Source organism: Humulus lupulus, chromosome 8 (genome assembly GCF_963169125.1).
Source record: "Humulus lupulus chromosome 8, drHumLupu1.1, whole genome shotgun sequence".
In the NCBI taxonomy this organism is placed as follows: domain Eukaryota; kingdom Viridiplantae; phylum Streptophyta; class Magnoliopsida; order Rosales; family Cannabaceae; genus Humulus; species Humulus lupulus.
Window position 1 is genome coordinate 118,725,430 of NC_084800.1, and position 20,995 is coordinate 118,746,424.

Here is a 20,995-nt window from a genome sequence, read left to right on the forward strand (position 1 = left end):
ACACGTGGCAAAATGTGAGCCCGTAGATTGATGGAGTATTGGTAGCCAGGAATTCCTGGAAGTTTCTGGAAAGTCAGGGCTCTCCTGAGTCGAGAGACAATTGCGTAGGAGCTGGCGTGTTCGATATGGTAGCTCGACACGTACTGGATTCTTACGCCAACTCCAATCATTGTGCATTGCCACGTGTCAATCTCCTGATTCTCTTCTACAACTTCATATCCTTTACTCTTACATGCCGACCTAAGTTTTCTCGGCTTGGTCTTTCGTTTGTATAATTGTTTTTACAATAATATACACTTTGATAAATTGAGATACCAAAATGATGCTAAAATTGGATTGAGAGAGTATGTGTGAGTGTTGATTGTACCTGTGATTCGTATTAATTATTGAATGAAAGTTAATTTTCTGAAATAAAAAATTAATTAATAAGAAAGTCTCATGCACGTAAATCACTCCTTAAGGCTAAATATATTAAGAGAATATTGCGACAAGGAATAACATATCTAATAGGATTAATTACATCATTCAACGTGATCTGGATTTTACCTACAAAAATTAGCTTTTAAAATGATAATTGTTGGTTGTACACTTATATAAATTAACGTGATTTTAAGTTTGGTTAATTATTAATAATCGAGTATGGGTGACCTTGTTCGAGTTTAGGTTGTAGGCTCAAAGACACTGGTCTTCTCCGAAAAGTGAGGTCGGCAAAGTTGTTGGATGAGAATGAGGATGACTAGAGTGATGAGCTCAAAGTCTGGATTGGTCTCAAAAAGCGAATCAACCTTACAATCGAGCTCAACGATAAGTTTTGCATGCGTACTGTTAGGAAATCCTTATTCCTTAGAGATTTGTTATTATCAGATATTAAATCTCAATTATTATGGTATATTATGTAATTAATGTATTTATTTGTATTTATTTCAAATTTGAATGATTGATTGTAACTTCTCGAAATAAATGGAATATATTATGTTAACTAGGTCTATAAATAGTTTAGAGAATTTCATTTATACTCACGTACAAATTGTACTGAGAATACTCTGTCAAATTTCTTTTTGAAAAAGCTTTGAGAGAATATTAAGATAAATAATATTGACTTATGAACTAAGTAGATTTGAACTACTGGACCACATATATAGCTTGTGATTTCTTTTATTTTTTTTGTAACAGAGTTGTGTTTTTCCCCCTAGTTTGTTGATCTGAACTAAATTTTTCCAGGTTTGGATTTTTTTTTTATAGAAGTTGTTGTATTAATGCTTGAATTTGGTTTCAAGTATGGACTATAGAACATGTGTTTGATTTGATTTTATGTTTTGAAGGAAGAACTCATATTAGTTAAGATTTAGGTTTAGTTTTGTTTTATTTTCATTAATTTTTTTAAGTTTTTAATTAGTTAAATGTATTTAAAATAGATTAATTAGAATTTTAATTTCTTTTTGCTTTTTCTTTAATTAATTAAATTGTAAAATCAAGTGATTTTGGTCATATTAAAAAAAAGTTTTACTAAAATTAAATTCAGGATATTATTTTATTTCATTTTGTAAAACATATGGTCTGAATTATTATTTAACAAAACAGAAAGTCCGATCGGTAACTTTTGCACAACACAAATGTCGAAATGGTATTTAACTTTTTAAAAATAGGTTAATAAATAGATATATGCTAAAAATTACGGATGTAGTAGAAATATAATAATAATAATAATAATAATAATAAAGAAGATTTCTTATAATATACATGCTCTTAATTATTGAGAAAGATTTAGAGGGTGCTTGACTCCTAAACTAAAAAACTTTTTTTTTATTATTTTAAAAGCTAAAAACTATTTTTTGAAAACAAGTTGAGGTGTTTGGCGTTATTTTCATAAAACAATTTTTAAAAGCAAAATTTCAAAAAACAAAAAAAAATTAGAACAACAAAAAGTTGTTTTCTGTTGTTCTCAAATTTTTTTTTTCTCACATCACTTTTTTAATTATTATTATCTAACATCATTTATTGTCACATTATTTTCTCTCTTATTAGGATCTCTCTCTTCACCTTCTCTCACATCACTTTCTTTCTCATTACTTTCTATTTCCTTATTTTTTTCTCTCTCGTCATTTCCTCTCTCATCACTTTCTCTCTCTTCACTTTCTTTCTCATTACCTTCTCTCTCATTTTTTTTTTTTGCATCAATTTCTATTTCTTCAAATTTTCTCTCCTTACTTTCTCACTCCTTATTTTTCATCATTTTTCTTTCAAATTATTATATCTCATTATTTATTCCAAACTTTTAAAAGATTTTTCTCTTTGCAAATATATTTGTTAATTTTTTTTATTTAAGATTTAAAAAAAATAAAACTAAAAAATTATTTTTAGAAAACATTAACCAAACACCTTTGAGGGTGTTTGGCACCTTAACTAAAAAATTGTTTTTTGTTTTTAAAAGCTAAAAACTGTTTTTTGAAAACAAGTTGGGGGTGTTTGACGTTGTTTTCATAAAACAATTTTTAAAAACAAAGTTACAAAAAACAGAAAAATTTGAGAACAACAAAGGGCTTGTTTGTTATTGTTTTCTGTTTTTTGTTTTCAAAATTGTGTTCTCAGAAATGAGAACAGAAAACTGTTTTTGTAGATTTTAAAAAACAAGAGGTGTTTGGTTAATATTTTCTAAAAACATTTTTTTAGTTTTATTTTTTTAAAATCTTAAATAAAAAATTAACAAATATATTTACAAATAGAAAAATATTTTAAAAGTTTGCAATAAATAATGAGATAAAATAATTTAAAAGAAAAAATGATGAAAAATAAGAAGTGAGAAAATTTGAGAACAACAGAAAACAACTTTTCCTTGTTCTCAAAATTTTCTGTTTTTTGTAACTTTGTTTTTAAAAATTGTTTTCTGAAAACAATGCCAAACACCCACACTTGTTTTCAAAAAACAGTTTTTAGCTTTTAAAAACAAAAAACAGTTTTTTAGTTAAGGTGCCAAACATCCCCAAAAATTTGTTTTCTGTTGTTCTCAAATTTTTTTTTGTCTATATATTTTTTTTCTTACATAACTTTTTTAATTATTATTATCTAACATAATTTATTGTCATATCATTTTCTCTCTCTTCACTTTCTCTCACATCACTTTCTCTCACATCACTTTCTCTCTCCTTACATTTTCTCTCTTCACTTTCTCTCTTGCTATTTTCTTTTTCATCATTTTCTATCTCCTTATTTCCTCTTGCATCATTTACTATATCCTCACTTTCTCTCTCATCACTTAATATTTTCTTATTTTCTCTCCCATCATTTTTTCTCTCTCGCCATTTCCTCTACTCAGTTCTCTCTCTTCACTTTCTTTCTCATTACATTCTCTCTCATTTTTTCTTGCATCAATCAATTTCTCTATTCTCAATTTCTATTTCTTCAAATTTTATCTCCTTACTTTCTCACTCCTTATTTTTCATCATTTTTCTTTCAAATTATTTTATCTCATTATTTATTACAAACTTTTAAAAGATTTTTATCTTTGTAAATATATTTGTTAATCTTTTATTTAAGAATTAAAAAAAACTAAAAAATTGTTTTTAGAAAACATTAACCAAACACCTATTGTTTTTTAAAAACTACAAAAACTGTTTTCTGTTCTCAACTTTGAGAACACAACTTTGAAAACAGAAAACAGAAAACAAAGCCAAACAGACCATTGTTTTCAAAAAACTGTTTTTTAGCTTTTAAAAACAAAAAACAGTTTTTTAGTTAAGGTGCCAAACACCTGTTTTCTGTTGTTCTCAAATTTTTTTTGTCTATCTTTTTTTTTCTCACACCACTTTTTAAATTATTATTATATAACATCATTTATTGTCACATAATTTTCACTCTCATTAGTTTCTCTCTCATCACTTTCTATCTCCTTATTTTCTCTTTCATCACTTTCTCTCTCCTTACATTTTCTCTCTTCACTTTCTCATTATTTTCTCTCTTCCCACTTTCTATCTTTTCATTTTTTCATTCATCACTTTCTATCTTCTTATTTTCTCTTGCATCACTTATTATGTCATTATTTTCTTTTTCACCACTAAATTACTATATCCTCACTTCCTCTCTCATCACTTAATATATCCTCATTTTCTCTCTCATCATTTTTTCTCTCTCGTCATTTATTCTCTCATTACTTTTTTTCTACTCACTTCTCTTTCTTCACTTTCTTTCTCATCACATTCTCTCGTTTTTTCTTGGATCAATTTCTCTCTTCTCAATTTCTATTTCTTCAAATTCTCTATCCTTACTTTCTCACTCCTTATTTTTCATAATTTTTTCTTTCAAATTATTTTATCTCATTATTTATTACAAACTTTTAAAAGATTTTTCTCTTTGTAAATATATTTGTTAATTTTTTATTTAAGATTTTTAAAAAATAAAACTAAAAAATGGTTTTTAAAAAACATTAACCAAACACCTATTGTTTTTTTAAAACTACAAAAAAACTGTTTTCTGTTCTCATTTTTTAGAATATAATTTTGAAAACAAAAAATAGAAAACAATGCCAAACAAGCCCAGAACCTCTTTTTCCCTAATGTTCAAAAAATATTTTGGAAGAATTAGTTTATTATGAAGAAAATGAGATGAAGTTATTAGTTATTTTTTTGCTTTAAAAGAAGCCACGTATGTAGGAAATTATTATTATTTAATTTTGAGAATATATCATTTTAGTATTTTATTGTTTATCCTAAAATCAATTATACCTTATTGTTTAATAAATAGAATTTTATTACTTATTGTTTGACTAAACACAACTTAGTACCATATTATTTTAATTAATTCTATTATCTTTTTTATTAAGAGGAGATGATTCCAAGTTGGGACATTTCTTTGTTAGGAGAAGTGCAATACCATTAAGCTAAGCGTGAGATTACTTATTTAATATTATTATAATACCTTATACATGATAAATAATTTCAAGATTGGACATTTCTACGCTTTTCAATATTTTTTTCCGTTTATAATCAAAATTATCCTATTTTTTAAAATAAACTTATTTTAACTATTATTTTTAGCAAAGAAAACATTATTTTATTAAATAAATTTAATTTTATTTTGGGAAAATATTAGTTTGACCTATGTGTTTTTCTCAAATATGCTGTCGGTATTTCTGTTCAGATCTTAGGTATTATTTTAATTCATTTTGTAAACACTGGATTCGAATTGTGATTTAACAAAATACAGGAGACGATTGCGTATTCGGAAAAAATACAAGGGTCAAAATAATATTTTTGCTTTTATTTTTACTTCTTTGGTGATTTATTTGCTAAAAATAATTATAAATAAATAAATTACAGTAATTTTGGTTATAATTGAAAATGTTTTTACTAAAAAGTTGATAAATACGTACCATTTTGAAATTAATTTATCAAGTACAAAGTATTAAAATAATAATGTATTAAGTTGGTGTTAAGATGAACAACACTATACTAAAATATTATTTATTAAACAATAGAGTTGGTTATTGGAGGTACTAAGATATTATTTTCCTTTTAATTACTTAGAATGATTGAATTTTGTATCTTTAAATTTAATGATGTACATTTAAAAAAAAAAAATTAATGATGTTGGGTGACTACACTTTCAGGGGTGTGAATAAGTCCTTATATCTTGTTTTTTTGCGATACTAGACCTAAAGGCAACTAAATCAATCTTATCAGTGCTTTAATATTTGAATATCTCACATACAAATTACAATTATACTTGCTGTTTTCAATTTATTATTATTATTATTATTTGGGAAATTTGTGATAAAATTAAGTAACTAGTTTAAAAAATTATACATAAATCACTAATTATTTTTTTTCCGACAAAAGTGAGTAAGTAGTATAAAATATTGCATTTAAGTTATTAAGTAGTTATTTTGTAGCAAAAGTCAGAAAGTAATATGAAACGCTATACTTAAGTCACTAGGGCTTGTTTGTTATTGTTTTCTGTTTTTTGTTTTCAAAATTGTGTTCTCAGAAATGAGAACAGAAAACTGTTTTTGTAGATTTTAAAAAACAAGAGGTGTTTGGTTAATATTTTCTAAAAACATTTTTTTAGTTTTATTTTTTTAAAATCTTAAATAAAAAATTAACAAATATATTTACAAATAGAAAAATATTTTAAAAGTTTGCAATAAATAATGAGATAAAATAATTTAAAAGAAAAAATGATGAAAAATAAGAAGTGAGAAAATTTGAGAACAACAGAAAACAACTTTTCCTTGTTCTCAAAATTTTCTGTTTTTTGTAACTTTGTTTTTAAAAATTGTTTTCTGAAAACAATGCCAAACACCCACACTTGTTTTCAAAAAACAGTTTTTAGCTTTTAAAAACAAAAAACAGTTTTTTAGTTAAGGTGCCAAACATCCCCTAAGTAATTTTTTTGTTGTGCTTAAATCATATTTTACACTAATTTTGTTTCAAATTTAATTAATTAATAAAAATCTAAAAAATATATTTCTAATTTTAAAAAATTATTTGAAATCTAATTTAAAAATAAAAAATTTCTAACATTAAAAATTTATTTAATTTGATTTGAACCAAGTTTTAGAAAATTATATAACTTAAATTGAATTAAACTTTAGTTTAATTATAATTAAATAATTTTTTTATGTTAGAAATTTTAATTTTTTTTTATTTTTAAAACATATTATAAATAATTTATTTCAATGTTAGAAATATACATGTATTTAGGTTTCTATTAATCAACTAAATTGAGACAAAACAGGTGCAAAATGTGGCATTTGTAACAAAAAAAAACTAGTTAGTGAATTAAGTACAACTTTTTAGAATATTTACTGATTTCAGCTGTTAAAAAAATTATTTAGTGATTTAACTGCAATTTTTTAGATTACTTACTAATTTTTGCTGCAAAAAAAACTAATAAATGATTTAAGTGAAACCTTAAAGACTACTTATGCAAATTTCTCCAATATAAAATGTTTTGAGCTTAAATTTTTCAAAAACATTTCAAGGCATAGAGTGCTATCACTTTCAATATCCCTCTATGATTAGTAAAGCGGTACAAAGTTTAATTTTAAAATCAGTATTTAAATGTATTACTTTATAAAATTAATTGGTAACTATATCTTGTGTTATAGAAAAACAATGTTTTTGTATTTTTTTTTTTTTTTTGAAATGATGTTTTGTATCTTTGATTGACTGAAACAACAATTTTGATATTTTCTTTAATTGAAAGTGAAATACCACATGCCATTATTGCCCGTATAGCTTTTGTTCTCATCCCAAACAAAATGGTAATGTACCGAACCAAAATAATGCAAATGGACCAAAATGAAGACAGTTACGTCGCCAATGGAATCGAATGCCAACAAGTTCTCTTGGAATTTGACCAAATACCCCCTCAAATCATCAAATGACATATCTTGGCCCACAGGCCCAGCCCAATAGGCCCACAACGGTTGATAGCTACGAACCACAAATAAGATGAGTGGTTTATCGAGTACGGATCCGTAAAACCACAACCAACGCCAAAATTTGGGCCTCATACTTGAATTGGGCCCCTCGAATAACTGACTCCTGCCCAAATCTCATCAATTCAATTATGCATCTGATATAATTATTGTGTCACAATTTACAAGGGCTTCCTCTTGTTAATCATTTGATGAGATCAAACTGTTAATTTGATGAGGCATCCTGTGGTTCAAAAATACATTCAAATAATTGTGACTGGACCCATACAACATGGACTCGCGTTGGCGTGGCCGTTATCACGCTTAACACCTGTTGAATTCTCACGCTAATTCCAATCATTTGCCTTGCCACGTGGCAATCTTCTTTTCGTCCTACCCAATGGCCACATAACAAACTTTTTTTTATTAGGTTGTGAAAAAAATGAATTATATGCAATAAAAATAATCACTATATTTTACTCCAAAAAAATAAATAATCACTATATTTTAAAGAATAATAGTACAAATTGTAAATTCTATAATTGTTATTTTTATAGAAATATTTTTTTCTTAAAAGATAAATTGGTGGATTTAGTTTGTTTCCCTTTATTATAATATTCGGAAATGTTTGTTTCCCTTTATTATAGTTTTCTGAAATATTTGGTTTCCTTTTTTGTGAATGTTGGTTTCATTATTGTCTCATTTTGTTTTTAAAGGGAAATAGTATATTGCAAATATTCGGTACTTACCCAAAGTTGTTTTTGGAATATTTGCTTATATATTTTTCATGCAGCTCAAGGATTGCAATCAGGAAACTGGTTCTTAATGTCATTAATTATTGTTTCCTTTTTTAGCTTGTTTTTTATCCGACACAGGTCTGAGTTGTCCCCACCAATAGCGCATATGTCGGATCAACATTTTCTAAAAAAGGAAACTCTTCATCAATCAAGAATAACTACTATGATTCTTGCCTTTATTAGAAGAATTCTTTCTCTGCCTTTGTGAGCACGAAAAAAGATTATAAATAGGGCTCTAAAGGTATTGAGAAAAGTGAACTCTTTGGTGTATTATTCGTGAGCATTATTGTGATATTTGTGAGAGTTCCTCTTTGTAATCAAGATCATAAGTATTCGCGTGATCTTGTAGAAATATGTGTGTTTAGTGGTGAGTTTATACCATGCTCGTGAGTGAATACACATTGTAATTTGAACACAACATTTCTAGTCTTCGGGAGAATATTTTTACAAGCCTTGCGTCGGGAGGATGCAAGCACTCACTGGCCATTGAAGGGAGTTCAAGTGGTTGAGCATTTCAATCAAGATCAGATTAGTGAAGAGAAGTACAACAAGTTGCGGCAAATCTCAAGATGGAGTCTTGTTTTGTTTAAGTCAATGTTTTTGTACTTGTGATTCTTTATTAATTGGTTTTATTCTCTGGGCGTGGCCCCAAGGAGTAGGTTATCCGAAAGGGTTTCTGAACCTTGTAAAAATTTGTTGTGTTCTTTATTATTTTGCACTGTCTTTTTATTGTGTTCAGTTTCTGTCGTGACAAATTTGGTTTCTGTCCCGACAGAACTGTAATCTGTGTAAACAGTTAATTACCATTCCGTACTTTAATTAATTTACTTGGTTTAATTAATTTGGTAATTACTAAAAATGGAATTTCAATTGGTATAAGAGCAGATCACTCATTTCTGAGTGTGATCTTGGTTTATTCCGTTTGTTGTTCTTGTTCTTGCAATGTCTTTTTTCACAAAAGGAGGTTCCATAACTCGTCCCCCTTTACTCAAAAATTCAAACTATCCATATTGGAAAGTTAGAATGAGAGCCTTTATCAAATCTCAAGATGAAAAGGCTTGGAGAGCTGTTTTAAGTGGTTGGACTCCTCCAGCAGAAAGCGATGATATAACTAAGGTAAAATCTGAACTTGAATGGACTGATGCTGAAGATAAACTGTCCAGTTACAACAATAAAGCATTACATGCTATTTTTAATGGTGTTGGTGAATGTTACATTAAATTGATTTCTTCATGTGTTTCGGCCAAAGATGCTTGGCAAATTCTTCAAACTCAATTTGAAGGAACTGTTGATGTCAAGCGTTCTAGGCTTGTTATGCTCACAACAAAATTTGAAAATTTGAAAATGAATGAAAATGGAACCCTCACTGAATTTTATGAGAAATTGTCAGATATTGCTAATGAATATTTTTCTCTTGGTGAAAAACTTGAAGAGAATGTTTTGGTTCGAAAAATTGTTAGAGTTCTTCCTAACAGGTTTCAGACAAAGCTATCTGCAATTGAAGAAGCAAAAGATCTGGACAAAATAAAAGTAGAGGAACTGATGGGTTCACTTCGAACTTTTGAACTAAACCAACAAATTAGACAAAAAGGTAAGACAGAGGAAATCAAGGAAAAATCTATTGCCTTGAAATCCTCTAAAGAAAAGAAGGAAAGTTCGGATGATGAGGATGATGAGATGGCTCTGTTGACAAAAAATTTCCAAAAATACATAAAGAAATTGGGAAACAAAAAGGCCATATCCAAAAACCCAAAAGGTAATTTTTCTAAACCGAACTTTGAGACTAATAAAAAGGGTATTCAGTGTAGGGAATGTGAAGGATTTGGACACATTCAATCTGAGTGTGCAAATACCTTAAAGAAAAAGAAAGTAATGACAGCCACATGGAGTGATCAAGACTCTGAACAGAGTGATGAGGAGGAAAATAGTGTTGCCTTAAACCTCTGTTCACAAAGGTATTGTTTTTTCTTCAGTCGATTACAAGGATGTATTATGCCTTAATAATTCTGTTTAGAATAATGAGAATTCTGACAGTGATTCTGATGATTCTGACTTAGATGAGGAGTCATTGAAAGAGTCTTATAAAATAATGTATGATCAATGGCTGAAAGTGTGTTCTGAGAATCGTCTAATGGCTGGCAATAATAAGATTTTTGTTGAAAAAATTGAAAAACTTGAGATGATTATTGCCTCCAAAAATGATGAAATTATTTCTTTGAATAAAGAAATTGAGTTTTTGCAAAAAGGTGTCAAAATGCTTAATCCTAGATCTGGAATTTTGGATGATATTCTTTCTGTAGGAAAAAATGTTGGTGACTACAGTGGATTAGGATCTAATGGATCTGAGTCCTCAAGAAAAACGGTTTTTGTAAAATCTACGAATTATCCGTCTGTTGTGTCAACTAACTGTGTTGTAGGAACAAGTCACGTTTCTGAGAGGACAAAGTTGTCATCTGTTGCACCAGATCTACAACTAAAGAAAATTTCTCCAAAAAGAAACATTGAACATTTTGTACCAGTTTGTCATTTTTGTGGGATGAAAGGACACATAAGACCTAAGTGTTTTTCTCTGTTAAACTTATTCAAAAAGAATTATGATAAACACTTTGGTAGTATGAATCAATTATTGACCAAAAGAAATTCAAAATAAAAAACAGTATGGGTCAAGAAAGTTAACTCTGTTTGCTTGGCTACTTTTACCTGTCACAAAATGCATGCATCTAGTTCATGGTACTTTGATAGCGGTTGTTCTAGACATATGACAGGTAATGCCAACATACTTACCAACTTCAAATCCTTGAAGTGTGGAGTAGTAACTTTTGGGGATGGAATGACAGGAAATATTTTAGGTAAAGGTACTCTAAACATTGAAGGGTTACCGAAATTGAAAAATGTGCTTCTTGTTGATGGGCTGAAAGCCAACTTAATTAGCATAAGCCAAATTTGTGACCAAGGTTTTTATGTTAATTTTTCACATGATGAGTGTAATGTTTTAAACCAAAATGGTGATATTGTTCTCAAAGATTCTCGTTCTTTGGATAACTGTTACACTCTCACACAAAAATTCACATGTCATGCATCTTCATCAAGTTTTAATATTACTGACTTGTGGCATGAAAAACTTGGTCATATAAATTTCAAAAACTTGAAAAAGATTGCTAATGCAGGTCTCATTCGTGGTATACCCCAGTTGGGTAAAGAATCGCTTGGTAAGTGTGAATCATGCCAATTGGGAAAACAGTTGAAAATTTCCCATAAAGCATTATCTGATATTAATACTTCAAATGTGTTAGAATTATTGCATATGGATCTCATGGGTCCTATACAAGTTGAAAGTATTAATGGTAAGAGATACATTTTTGTTTGTGTGGATGATTTTTCTAGATTTACTTGGGTAGATTTCTTAAGAGAAAAATCAGATACATTTGAAGCTTTTCAAACTCTATGTACAAGATTGAGAGTTGAAAAAAATTGTAACATTGGAAAGATTGTACGAATAAGGAGTGATCATGGTAAGGAGTTTGAAAATTCTGCTTATGATGAATATTGTAAATCGTTTGGAATTTTGCATGAATTTTCTGCTCCTAAAATCCCTGAACAAAATGGGGTAGTGGAACGGAAAAATCGTACCTTGCAGGAAATGGCCAGAGTTATGCTTAACAGCAAAAAACTCACAAAGAAATTGTGGCCAGAAGCTATTAATACAGCTTGTTACACAATTAATCGTGTTTTTCTGCGTCCAGGTATAAACAAAAGTCCTTATGAAATCTGGAAAGGTAGAAAACCCAATGTTAACTACTTTCATGTTTTTGGGTGTCTATGCTATATTCTTAGAGATCGTGAGAATCTAGGCAAATTTGATGCCAAGAGTGATATGAGAGTTTTTCTTGGTTATTCCACTAATAGTAGGGCTTATCGTGTCTATAATATGAGAGCCCAAACTATTATGGAATCAACTAATGTGGTTGTAGGTGATTTAAAAGATTTTTCTGAGTACTCCCATGAGGAGGAAATTGACAGGCTCATTGATGTTCAACATCATAAAGAAATGACGGATCCGACAGCACAACCTTCAGAGGGAACAACAGTCACTGCTGACGTATCAAATACCAATTCTGTCGAAACAAAAACTGGGCAAATAGAAAAAGAAAATCCAGTTACTTCCTCTGACTCAGTTCAAAAAGAACCATCAACCAGAGTAAAAAAGAATCACCCTTTTGACCTTATTTTGGGAAATCTTGAAGAGAGTATAGTCACTCGAAAGAGGTATGTAAATTTGGTTCAATTTGTTTGTTTCACTTCCACTTTGGAACCTAAAAATGTGAAAGAGGCCTTAAATGATGAATCATGGATCAATGCTATGCAAGAAGAGTTAGATCAATTCACAAGGAATGAGGTATGGATTCTTGGCCCTAGACTGAGTCATACCAATGTTATAGGTACAAAGTGGATATTTAAAAATAAAACTGATTAATTTGGGACCATAATAAGAAATAAAGCTAGACTAGTTGCACAGGGGTACACTCAAGTTGAAGGAATTGATTTTGATGAGACATTTGCCCCTGTTGCAAGACTTGAATCCATAAGATTATTACTAGCTATTTCATGTGTTCTTGGTTTTAAATTGTTCCAAATGGATGTAAAATCCGCCTTTTTAAATGGATTTTTGAATGAGGAAGCTTATGTGGAACAACCCAAAGGATTTGAGGATCCTTACAATCCTAATCATGTTTTTAAATTGCAAAAAGCTTTGTATGGGCTGAAACAAGCCCCACGGGCTTGGTATGAGAGACTAACTCAATTTTTGGTCTCAAAAGGGTACAAGAGAGGGGGAGTAGACAAAACACTGTTTATCAAAAATGTTGATGAAAATATTATGATAGCACAAATCTATGTTGATGATATAGTGTTCGGTTCTACTAATGATTCTCTAGTGCAGGAATTTGTGAAACAAATGCAGGAAGAGTTTGAGATGAGCATGGTAGGAGAACTCAATTTCTTCCTAGGACTTCAAGTGAAGCAGTCAGATGAAGGAATTTTCATTTCACAAAGCAAGTATGCAAGAAGTCTAGTGAAAATATTTGGACTCGATGCATCTAAACCTGCTAAAACTCCCATGGGTACTACGATCAAATTGACTAAAGATGAAAATGGGAAGAAAGTTGATCCAACCCTTTACAGGAGTATGATCGGGAGTCTTCTTTACTTAACTGCAAGTCGCCCTGACATAAGTTACAGTGTTGGAGTGTGTGCTCATTTCCAAGGGAACCCCATGGAGTCTCATGTGACTGCTGTAAAAAGATTTATTCGTTACATCAATAATACTCTTGATTTAGGCATTTGGTACTCCAAAGAAACAAATTCTAACCTTGTGTGTTATAGTGATGCAGATTGGGCAGGAAACACTGATGATCGAAAAAGCACAAGTGGTGGTTGTTTTTACTTAGGAAACAATTTGGTCTCCTGGCATAGTAAAAAACAAAACTCCTTCTCCTTGTCAACAGCCGAAGCTGAGTACATTGCTGCTGGAAGCTGTTGTACTCAACTTTTGTGGATGAAACAAATGTCGGCTGACTATGGGTTTGATGTTAAAACTTTAACCATTTTTTGTGATAATACAAGTGCTATTAATATCTCCAAAAATCCTATTCAACACTCTCGCACCAAACATATTGACATTCGTCATCATTTTATTAGGGGACTTGTTGAAAACAAAACATTGATTTTAGAATATGTTAAGACTAACAAACAAATTGTAGATATTTTTACTAAAGCCTTAGACACGGTCAGATTTGATTCCTTCAGGAAATCCCTGGGGGTTTGTTTTATTTTAAATTGCCAATTATTGACTATCTTGCCTTGCATATGTGTTTGCGTAAATCTCTTGTCCTGTTTGGAAGAAATTTGATGAGCATATTTTTTTTGTATTTTAGAAAATGATCGTTATAAGTCCTATACTTTGTTGGAATAAAAAACCATATTTGAAAAATTATAGACCATCCAATTTATATTTGATCAAATCATTATCTTTGTATGAGCATTCCTAATCTAGTTTCTTTTTCAGGCTCCATATTGGAAAAGATCTACCTATACTGATGTGTGAAAGCCAACACTGAGTAAGTTGGTACCAGGTAATTAGCAATTATATTGGAGGATACTCTACCAGTGTAAAGGGCTACCATCAGTATAAGAGTTATAGCCTCCATTATGGTTACATTTTGAAAAAGGCTAAAATCGCCAAATATGGGCAATGACCCTAGCTTTAAAAGGCCAAAAAGAAACGCCAAATTGATTACACATGCACACACACATGCCTGCTGACTAGACTCTGTAAGTTGGCTGTAAGACTCATACATATAATGAATTGATTCAAATATGTTTTGTGATTGGTATATTTTTCGAATTATGGTCTCTCAGTATTTGATTTATAACTCATTTTTCTAATTTGTGAAAAATATGGTTATCTTGTTTCCTTTGAACAGGACTTGGCATTTACATGGACACATATGGTATGGCAATTTACACTCTATTTTCGGCAATTTTGTAATAAAAAATAATAAAAATTTAAAAAATAAAATTTGTTATCTACCGTGTACTTTTAAAAAAAAATTAATTTATGCAATTTATTTGTTTTATCTCAATATATTCTAAAAATATTCAAAAAGTTTCCAATTTTGAGGTGTGAAAGAATTTGTTTTAAAAATGAGATATTTGGCATTTATCACTTAAAATCCGGTTACCCATTTTTGGTTACCTTTTTTTTGAACTTGCCTCATTTGTGTACCGAATACTTTATATATTCGGAGTCCCTTTGGTTGTTTTTATAATCAGTGTTTTCTTGTTAAATCTTTCACTTATAACTGAAGTGTTAGGGCTTCTTTCTTTATGTGTTTCATTTGTTTCTCTTAGCAGCCATGAAGACTCAAGGCCGTGGTTCATCCTCCAAATCCGTGAAGTCTCAGCAGGAGACAATTCCTGAATCTGTTCCCTCTATCACTCCTTCGGACCCAACATCAATCCCTGCTGTCTCTCCTACTCCTGGTCGTCGTTCTAAAACCACAGCAAGAAAGAAGGTTCTTGCTCTTTCGGGTCCCATAAGTTCATCTGTTCTTGGTGCTTCTAGCAAAGGAGTTACGTTCCCGAATTTGGATGTTGAAACAATCCCAGCCTCAGTAGTTTCACTCGCCTCTCCCGAAGGTCTAATAAAAGCCAAACCGGCCTTGGCAACTAGTCAGTCCAAATCTATTTCCACTGAAGCTATATCTGATCCATCTGATCATGATTTAGAATCCTCGCTATCTCCTGATGTGTTGACACCCAAGGCAAAGGGCAAACGTCAGTCCAAAGCTGTTGGAACGAAGAAAGGGAAGAAGGCCAAAGTGGCTCAATCTAAAGGTACCAGTTCCATCTCTGATTCATCTCCTTTATCTCGTTTTAAATTAAAGGCCAAAATCAACCCTCCTCCATGCACCTCATCGGAGGACGTCTCTCCCGAGACGGAAGACTCTCAGCCTGAGTTAGACCCTTCTTTGACCGAGCCAAATCCTGAAGTTCCTCTTGATGATTTGGCTGAGGAGACTGCATCTAAAGATGACCCATCAGAAGCCTCTCCTATTGAATCTGACCCAAAAGGCACCACTCCATTGGCATTTCCTGAATTTTCGTCCAAACTTGCTAAGCAAAAAGGTGCTCCTACTCGTACCTCAGGTTCTTTCAAAGCCCACTCTCTTACATTCTGTTTTAATGATAATGAGAAGAACATGCAATTTTATGACCATCGTCATTTTATTAGTTATCGAAATTTTATTTTTGCTCCTCATCGTGTTTTTGGGGTATTGCTTACTTTAGAGGAAAGAGGTTGGTTGCGATCCTTGTCTGGGTTTGATGGGTTTGTGCCTCGGGTTGTTAAAGAATTTTATGCAAATTTGAATGATGAGTTATTAGACCAATCTTCTTTTATGTTCCATAAAGTTTATGTTCCATAAAGTTTATGTTAGGGGTCATTGGTATAATTTTAGCCCGTCCGAAATTGCGAAGGCTCTCAATCTCGTACCTGTGGAGATTGATGATTATGTTGAATTTGCAAAGGACCAAGTTTTGTCTGAATTGGTTGGTCAGGCTATGGTGTGGGAACCGAGCACCTCTCTTCGAGTCACCGATCTCACTCATTACTATGGTTCTCTTTTCAAATTTGCTATGTTTAATTGGATGCCTACCACACATTCCTCCACCATCACTCAAGATATGGCCTTCCTGTTGTTCAAAATTGGTACTGGAGTCGCCATAGATCTTGGAGCTATTATTTTTGACCAAATCATGTCTCTAAGTGGTGCCAAACGTAAGGGGCAACACTTGATGTTTCCACAGGTCATTTACAAACTCTTGGACTCTCAACGTCCTCTGAAGAAGTCCCATAAGACCTTGACTTCTTCCTTGGTTGGTCCCACCTATACAGTCAAAGATGATCATCCTCCATCCACAGCTCGGAAAGTCAAAGGAATTAATCTTGCTGGTCTTGCTTCTGGCAATGTTGTGACCGACTCACCTGCTGTCCCAACAGATCTTGCTGTTGTCCAGACAGGGATTCAAAGTCTTTCTGACCGGTTCTCTCAAATGGAGGAGACTCAGCGCAACATTCTCATGTTATTGGCCATTCTCCATGCATCAAACTCTCCTGCCCCATGATGATCCCAGTACCTTTGGTCTATTTTTCTTTTGTTAGTTGTAAAAGAACACTTAATGTGTCTGTCTTTTGATTTCATTTCCTTGTTCTTTCATTTACTTGTTCTTTTGTCTTTCTTTGGCATTTTTTCAGACAATGAGGGGGAGAGTCACTCTATTTTTTTTTGGCACTTTGATCATGTTGACTTGCTGTTTCATATTGATTTTTTGTTAACTGTGCTTTGGTTATCTATTGCAGGTGGAGTCATTTTTTGATCATTTTGTGACTCTCATGTTTTTAGCACTTACTTGTGTTTTGCAGGGATCTTTTAAAAATAGACATTCCTTGTCTCTAAAATTGCCAAAGGGGGAGATTGTAAATCCTATAATTGATATTTTTATAGAAATATCTTTTTCTTAAAAGATAAATTGGTGGATTTAGTTTGTTTCCCTTTATTATAATATTCAGAAATGTTTGTTTCCATTTATTATAATTTTCTGAAATATTTGGTTTCCTTTTTTGTGAATGTTGGTTTCCTTATTGTCTCATTTTGTTTTTAAAGGGAAACAGTATATTGCAAATATTCGGTACTTACCCAAAGTTCTTTGGAATATTTGCTTATATATTTTTCGTGCAGCTCAAGGATTGCAATCAGGAAACTGGTTCTTAATGTCATTAATTATTGTTTCCTTTTTGAGCTTGTTTTTGATCCGACACAGGTCTGAGCTGTCCCCACCGATAGCGCATCTGTCGGATCAGCATTTTCTAAAAAAGGCAACTCTTCATCAATCAAGAATAATTACTATGATTCTTGCCTTTATTAGAAGAATTCTTTCTCTGCCTTTGTGAGCACGAAAAAAGACTCTATAAATAGGGCTCTAAAGGCAGTGAGAAAAGTGAACTCTTTGGTGTATTATTCGTGAGCATTATTGTGATATTTGTGAGAGTTCCTCTTTGTAATCAAGATCATAAGTATTCGCGTGATCTTGTAGAAATATGTGTGTTTAGTGTTTAGTGGTGAGTTTATACCATGCTCGTGAGTGAATACACATTGTAATTTGAACACAACGTTTCTAGTCTTCGGGAGAAGATTTTTACAAGCCGTGCATTGGGAGGATACAAGCACTCGCTGGCCATTGAAGGGAGTTCAAGTGGTTGAGTATTTCAATCAAGATCAGATTAATGAAGAGAAGTACAACAAGTTGTGGCAAATCTCAAGAGGGAGTCTTGTTTTGTTTAAGTCAATGTTTTTGTACTTGTGATTCTTTATTAATTAGTTTTATTCTCTGGGCGTGGCCCCAAGGAGTAGGTTATCCAAAATGGTTTCTGAACCTTGTAAAAATTCGTTGTGTTCTTTATTGTTTTGCACTGTCTTTTTATTGTGTTCAGTTTCTGTCGTGACAAGTTTGGTTTCTGTCCCGACAGAACTGTAATCTGTGTAAACAGTTAATTACCATTCTGCACTTTAATTAATTTACTTGGTTTAATTAATTTGGTAATTACTAAAAACGGAATTTCACAAATATATACTATTGTGTGTATGATAAATTTATGAGAAAAATATTGTTCAAAGCATTTTTTTAATTTATATTTACTTAACGTTTTAAGAGAATTATTTTTTTTCAAAATAAAGAATAATTGAAATATTATTATTTCAATTTATCAATATCTATATATCTTCTATATAAAAAGTGTGTAGATAAGGAAAATTATTAATTTTAACCGTTTTTTTTTCTGTTACCTTTAATGGAATATTCTTATATTTAATCGTATATTATAAGCATGACTTAAACTTAAATAAAATTAAATAAATACATAATTAAACAAATTAAAATAAGATATTTTTGAGATATTTTATAATGACAATTATTTAAAAATAATAAAATCATATATTTTATAATTTAAATAAAATTTAATTAAACTTAAACTTAATATTATATTAAACATGTTGACGCGGTTCTTCGGCAACAGGTAATTAAGAGAAGGAGAGAAAGGGATTAGTGCCAAATGTAGAACCGTAAGAGATATAAGATCTTAGAGAATGAAATAGGTGACTCAAGACACATTTTTAAGTGGTTCAAAGGTTAAAATCCTTCTACTCCACTAGTCAATATTATTGATCGATACTGAGTATTTGGTTACCAAGTATTTCTTACAGGAAATCAGTTTTCCAACCCTTATCAACTCCCAGGGTCTCCATATTTATAGGGGAAGGCACCTGGAAGTTGGTAAGGAGGTCATCCCGTGACCGTCTTGAATGTCATATCAACTCTATGACATTCATGATTAATTCCTAAACCTGACACATAAGTGTAGTCAAATCGATAGGTAAGGAGATAATGGGCCGCACGGCCCAACCCAGCCGTGGGTGTCTGAACATGCACGTTCCTGCTGCGTGTCCGAGAAGTCAGGGAGATATCGGACATGTGATGTCAGATATATGCACGTTTATCTTGCGTGTGTTGACTTTACAAAGGGTCATAGCCTCCGTACTTAGCTCGGACCACGAGCTGCACATTTGACCCGACCTTCGGCCTTCCGATTCCTTGCTCGAGTCTTGGCGAGTCCTTGAGGATTCCTCGAGCTAAGGGGGTGCGACCTCAAGACAGGAGCTCTGGTCTGGGGGATGTTTATGGACTAACCATGATGAGTCCGAAGCTTGACCTGCTAATCAGCCCGTGGGAAAATCAGGGCGTACATCTGCCCCCCAAGCTCCTGCTCGTGGTATATGACGCCGCATATAAGACCACAGTAGGGGCTTTTAGAATTCCCCACAAACTCTTTGCATTCCACTCTTTATGCAGGCGCCTGATACGTGGAACATCGTGGGTGGTGACGGTACGTCTTACGAGAACCGCATTTAATGGCCTAGCCTATGCCCAGTCGTCGTTTCGTATTTCGAGTGGAGGGCCTCGGATCCTTCATCAGGGCCATCCAAGAGCCTTCTACACGTGATCCTTCATGCATATAAAAAAGGGGGTGGCCACCCTACGCATGAGCCACCCTTTCATTCGAAATTTTCCAAACCTCTTTTCCTCTTTCCTCTCCATATTCCCGAAGAACGAAACCCTCAACTCTGTTGCTGCCATTTTCATCGTTCAAGAAGCTTAGGCGTACGGATTTATCCGAAGCTTTGGAAGCTACTACACCAACGAAGCTCCTACCAACGCAACACTCTCGTCTACCTCCCAGCCATACACTGTAAGTTTCCTGACCCTGTGCGCTTTGAAAACATGCCACTGTAGCTTAGGTAAATTTTTTTACTGTAGCCGCATGCAAGGGTTTTCTGGGCTTTGTGGATATGGAGGGTGACAGCCTTTTTAGGTTAGGGTATATTTGTTGTAGGAAATCGCTTTAGAATATGGGGTTCAGGATGCCTTTCCTGGGAAAATTTTTGGGTAGGAGTTTTGGGAATTTTTGGGTGCAAAACCGGGCAGCTTAGGGAACACGCCTCACAAGCGGTTTTGCAATTTTCTGCCTACTGAAACTTCCCCCCCAAAGAAAATTCTATTCTGAACCTCCTGACACACGAATTCCGAGTAATCGAGGATCTGTTGGGAGTATGAGCGCGTGTTCGCTGAACCGCGTGGTTCCACTCTCCACGGGCTGGGCTTACCTCAGCTCGTGCAAGTAATAATTGCTTCTTCCTCCTGCTTGGGTCGTCTTTTATAAAGTGTTTTCTTTTGTTCGTTAGGCAACCAGATGGCTCCAAAAAGGAATCTCCCCCAGAAGAACGTTGGAAGATCGGTCTCCCAGCAGGAGAAAGGAAAGGCGGTGATGCCTAGCTCCCCGATCCTCCGTTTCGGGCCGGCAGTGGAGAAGGAGGTCGAGGTGGCCCCTGATGCATTCTTCAAGGTGGAGAGAATCGTCTCAAAGATAACCGATCAGACGAAGATTAACAAACTCTTCCTCACTCACAACATCGCGTTGGGAAAGCCTCCGTTATTGCCTGACCTGCCTCGGATGGCGAGCGGAGCTGCGCGCCGCTTGACGAATCGTTCGCGGCTTGGAGCGGTGAACACTTTAAGGTAGGGGCCTTCCTTCCCCTGGATCAGTATTTTGCTGATTTCCTGAACTACGTGGGGCTGGCCCCATTTCAGCTCCCCCCCAACTCCTACCGTC